Genomic DNA, 6,000 nt, shown 5'->3' on the forward strand with positions numbered 1-6,000 from the left:
CTAGATTTGCTTAAAAATAAATGGTGGTTCAGTTTGTAGTACCATACTCTTCAAATTATTTTTTAAATATATTATCTCTTGAAATATATGGTGTTCTGTGCTGCTACACATAGATTCATTACTTACTTTACTTTTGCTGGCTCTACGTCCTTCAAGACATGACCTGCGCCACAATGTTACGCCAACTAACTCGGTCCATGGCTGCTAACCTCCAATTTCTCGATCGCCCCACACTTCCAAGATCCTGCTCCACTTGGTCAAACCACCTAGCTCGTTGCGCTCCCCTTCGTCTTGTACCGGCCGGATTTGAGTTGAACACCATTTTTGCGGGATTGTTGTCCGGCATTCTCACAACGTGTCCCGCCCATCGTACCCTTCCAGCTTTGGCGACATTCTGGATACTGGGTTCACCGTAGAGTTGCGCAAGCTCGAGGTTCATCCTTCTCCTCCATACGCCGTTCTCACATACTCCGCCGAAGATCGTCCTAAGCACACGTCGTTCAAAAACTCCTAGCGCTTGCAGGTCCTCTTCGAGCATTGTCCACGTCTCATGCCCGAAGAGGACTACCGGTCTTATTAGCGTCTAGTACATGGTACACTTAGTACGGAAGTGAAGTTTACTAGACCGCAAGGTCTTGTGGAGTCCGTAGTAAGCACGACTTCCGGCGATGATACGTCTTCGAATTTCTCTGCTGCAGTTGTTATCCGACGTTATCAATGATCCGAGGTAAACGAATTCGTCCACCACCTCGAACTCATCCCCGTCGATCATCACGCGTCTGCCTATGCGAGCTCTATCGCGCTCGGTTCCTCCAGCTAGCAGATATTTCGTCTTCGACGTATTTACCTTCAATCCAACCCGATCTGCTTCACATTTCAGCCTGGTATACTGTTCAGCAACCACCTGGAACGTTCTTCCGACAATGTCCACGTCGTCAGCGAAACAAATGAACTGGCTGGATTTATTGAAGATCGTGCCCCGCATGTTGAAGCCCGCCCGTTTCATAACACCTTCTAGCACAATATTGAACAGGAGGCAGGAAAGACCATCGCCTTGTCGAAGTCCTTTGCGTGTTTCAAACGGGTCCGATAAAGCACCCGATATCTTCACACAGCACTGTACACTATCCATCGTTGCTAAGATTCATAACTTATCTAAGTAATGATAATGAGTTTTTGACAAGAAATGATGATTTTATCATTTAAATAGTCAAATAAATAATTCCTGTCTTGTCCTAAAATCGGACACTTGGAACAAGTCTTGTCTTGAAACCCGGACACTTGTGAATCAAAATCCGGACAGCTGAATTACATCATGGAATATTTGTGTAAAACAGGTAAAAAGATTACTCTAATCCAATGAAACTCCACATTGTTATGCTTTTGACACATTAATTTACTCCACGTTGCTCCAAAGAATGTGAAATGTAAGTTAATTAGAGTTTTCATTATCTCCATTGAAGTCATGGATAGTCGGTTGGACGCTTGTGTGTAAAACTGCGGCAATATATGAATCGCACAGTTTATTTCAGAGAAAAACAAAGTGAGTAATCACATAACACTTTTGTTAGATTAGCTTCGAGTTTGCTATTCATTTTGCTTTCAAAGTTTTCGTTCACATATGCCAAATTCAGAAGTATTTTATTCCGACCGCATTTTGAGCCACTCGTCTTCAATCCCGGACAGTCTATTTCAACACTTATAAAATAGCTATTTAACCATATTTATCAATAATTATGTCACTTTATTGTTAATCTATAGTCCCGTTCGCCCTTTGGTTGGAAACACCATTGAAAATATTGAAATCAATTACGTAATTGTATAATGTTATCCACCCGAACTTGATGGATCTTCCATCGATGCTATTATGCCTAGAAGAACTTTCATTGCGAAGAAATAATATCTGACTGGAACAATTTTTCTGTTTTTATTTTTATGAATTGTTTAGCAATGGTTACTAGATCACAAGTTTCAGTAAAATGATAAACAATGGTAAAGGTAAAAGTGATGCATAAAATTTAACATATTAACATATACCGTGGTGAATCAAAATCCAGACGGTACCAATATCCGGACACTCTGATTATATTAGTCAATTAGAGTTAAATTAAATGACAATATGTCGGGTTTTTATTCACTCCGTTAATTATTAACAATGCTTATAACTTTACATTTATGTTTAATCTAGTTACCATCCACTGTGTTTTATTTTCTCGATTTCTTGCGCTTTTTGAATAGCGCCCAAACCGTTGATTTTAACGATATAGTTTGTTCAGAGCAGTTTCTTGGTATATTAAAGCGCAACTTTTGACGAAAAAAGTTATGTGATCAATCCACCTAGCAGTGAGATAGAAAAACTATTTTTTTTCAAAACATTTAGATAGACATATGATGTATTCGGCAAAGTTGTAGAATTGGCGATTTGAAACAACTTTATCGAAAACATGATTTTTCTATTTCTTATACTTTTTGAGATACATGCCGATACAGATACAGACCCCATACAACAGTTTTTTTTAGGTCTTACCGTTTTCGAGTTATACGGGTTTATAAAAAAAAGTAAAAAAAAAAAAACTTTGGGACTTCAAAAATTCGATGTTAGAAAAACTTTTTTCCCTAAAATATGCCCAATTTGCAATGTATGGACGACTTTTAGTAAATTTAATTACGAAACTTTTTGCTTAAGGATGATCAAAATCTGAAATGGCCGTTTTTTTAAATCGACTTTTAAGTTTTGAATAATTTTTTTTTCAGTGTAAAAAATGTGTTTTTATTTTTTCAATATTTTTCTCCAAAACGTCAGGAAATTGCACGACAGTCCTTCATACAACACTTGTTGGAGGTCTTACCGTTTTCGAGTTATACGGGTTTATAAAAAAAGTAAAAATAAACTTTGACCCTTTCCAAATGTTAGTCTAGATCTATTTTGAAAAAAAAACAAGGTAAGTAAAGTATCTTAGTTTCACATAGTCTTCACACCCAGAAAGTTTCATTGAATTCTGAAGGGGTGCTGCCAATTCCTTTGTCGAGTTGGCGTGAAATCCGTCAATAAGAGAAGCTATGTGAGTATTCAACATTTAACTCGATGTGAAATAAATATTGTTAAACTTTCATAATAACAATTTGATCCGCACCGACTGCAGTTCAATCCACACGCACCACGGCTCAGGTAATCAAATCACTAATATTACAAACGTGCTATTCTTTTTGACATTATAGGGCAAACGCAGACATCAAGTTTTTTAAATATCTATATTTTATTGTGTATTGATATTATTTTCATTAAAATTAAACGAATATTATGTGCTATTACACAGTGTCCGGATTTTGATTCATAAGTGTCCGAATTTAAATACACCATTTGCATCAGTTGTCCGGATTTATGGACAAGACATGCTCAAATATTTGAATGATTTTCCTGTTGAAATCATGATTTTTACCAAAAAGTTCATCAGTAGCGTAAAGCTCTTGAGTTAAACATGGTTTGAAACAATACTTCATTAAAGGTTTTCTGAAACAACACCTTGATATTAGCATTTGAACATTTGTGTCGACTTAAGCGTCTGGGTATTGATGCAACACAGTATTTTTTCTTTTATTTAATCAATATTATCAGAGTGTCCGGGTACTGGTACCGTCCGGATTTTGATTCATCACGGTTTGGTGTAGAGCTACTTGGGCACTTCCATGATTCGCTTTGTCATGTGGGGTTTTTCTCAGCTGAATTGCCTGAAACTTTGCAATACGAAGCACTTCAATACGACGCACATTATGGCCAAATATGAGCTCAGTAGCTTTTACAAAACCTCACTGCCGAAGTGAATCAAAAGTGCCAAGAATTGGATCCGGCTCCCTACCCAGTGTTCGACAGCTTTCATGTAATGAGCCATTGAAGGTGTTTTATTTTACTGGTACGATAAATAATCCTCGAACACCCGATAACAATTTTGTAAGTGGGAGATTCTGTCAATTTTCTCAGTATTCAAGCCCTGATCTTGAAGTTACCCAGGCAAGTCAGGTTTGTTTCTTTGTCAGTCGGTTCGTAAATCGTGAATTACATGCACAAAAAATATAAAACTTACGTCTAGGATGTTCCGGGTTTTCAAAACCGGGTATAAATGCGGACATGACATTAGTATCTCTACTTCTAGTCTATGTCAAAAATAAATTACAGGCCGCTAAAGTTATGGTCTTTTTCAAGGTTGACAGATTTCCGGTGGCAGTGACAGACCACCAAATCAGATTTTCCTGAATGATTTTTGAAACTAGACATGTGTGTCTTTTAGCTGGAAACGGTTGATAATCAAAATCAGAGTTTCGTAAGCTACTGAAAAGCAGATTTTTATATGAAATCTCTTATAAATATGATTATGCGTCACCGTAGACAAATCCGATCACGCCCAAACTTTGCCCTGCTTTTTAGGACCCCAAAAATATAATATAATATAGTCTGAATTGACGCTTACATTGAGCTGTTCGGTAATCGAATCCAAAATTAAAATATAGTCTGAATAATGGTCATGATATTTTTCCTGGGCTAGTTCATCTCGGGTGAGATGGTCATGGTTGTTCATCCTAATATGTTGGTCATATGCTCTTTATTCGTGAATCTACAAATGTAAAATATGTAAAATATTTATTTTTAAGAACGGATTACGAATACGTCTGCTTTGCAAAATCATTCACCTTTCAAAATCCTTAGAAACATAGAAACTCGTATAATTATTGTACACCTGAATTCTGCCAGCATATCCTCTCCTGAGAAGACGGTTGGTATATAACGAAGTCCTTGAAGAATGTAAAAATAGGAAAACTCCCACCGTGCAACGCTTGAATGGTTTCTTGCAAGGAAAAAATGGCACATAAAAAACTTTACAATACACAACTAAGAGCCCAGTCAGAGATATATACTGCAGCAGTCGGGAGAAAATCGGAGGGGTGAAGAATAAAAAAATGTACCACCCCTTGAGCTCACGCACCACGTTTTGAGCTCTGTCGCAATCATTGGGGGGTGGCCGGAGGGTTGCTCTGGATTTCCACTTTTGTTTGCAATGCTGGAGAGCGATTTTTTTCTTCCATGTTTTTTCTTCTGTTCCGCAATATTCGTTCCGCTCCCTTCCGCTCCAGAGTGCTACCAATCTCGCACTATATATTCGTTAGAGCGTTCAAGTTTTGTGTGTGATTTTCATGGGGAGTGTTTTTTTTTCTTCGAACCATGATTCGTCCAGCAATTACCGCCTGTTGATTCACTTCACTGGAGGATATGCGATTGTGCGCGGAGAGATGTGTTTTTTTTTTCATAGGATAATGAACAGAATGTTTGCAAATCAACACTAATAATTTGACAGAAACGATAATATTTCAATTGTTCAATGAAATAATTTAACGTTATTGTGAAACATTTAGCATGCAAATTTTAAATAAGAATTTCTTCCCATACTGTTCAACAGAGTCACGCACTAAGAAGTTTTACCGTTTGACCGTGCTCCGTTAGGAATCTATTTTAGTATTTTCCACCACGCCTTCGTGACTTATCTTTCAAGAAAACCACGTCGTTCCACCGCATTTTATTGATTATTCACTTCCATCCGGTATGCAAGTCAACTTCGTCTGGAATAAAACGTTTCCCAAATTTCACCGCCGGGAAAAATGATTAACCTCAACGGGATCAAGCGTGAGCTTCTGGAGGCAAAACGTGTCAAACGGTATCAATTAGTGCCAATCAAATCGTCACTTTTCTTTTTGGTTCATTTCCGACTTTTCGAACGGTTCTATACCTTCCACGAGGAAATTAAATTCTCTATTGTGGGAAGGTATTCCAAAAACGAGTTCTAACTCAGATTACAAAGCAATCCAATGGCGGTCTTCCGTTTGCCTTAGTGAAGTATTGTCCAAGTGGACAATAGCATTCACTAATAGTAGGCGCTGGGATAGATTATCGCTGACTTGGATGGATTTGGTAATCGAGTCGGTTCTAAAGTTTTGCTTTGATAAGACGTC

The sequence above is a fragment of the Aedes aegypti genome, chromosome 3 (genome assembly GCF_002204515.2).
Source record: "Aedes aegypti strain LVP_AGWG chromosome 3, AaegL5.0 Primary Assembly, whole genome shotgun sequence".
In the NCBI taxonomy this organism is placed as follows: Eukaryota; Metazoa; Arthropoda; class Insecta; order Diptera; family Culicidae; genus Aedes; species Aedes aegypti.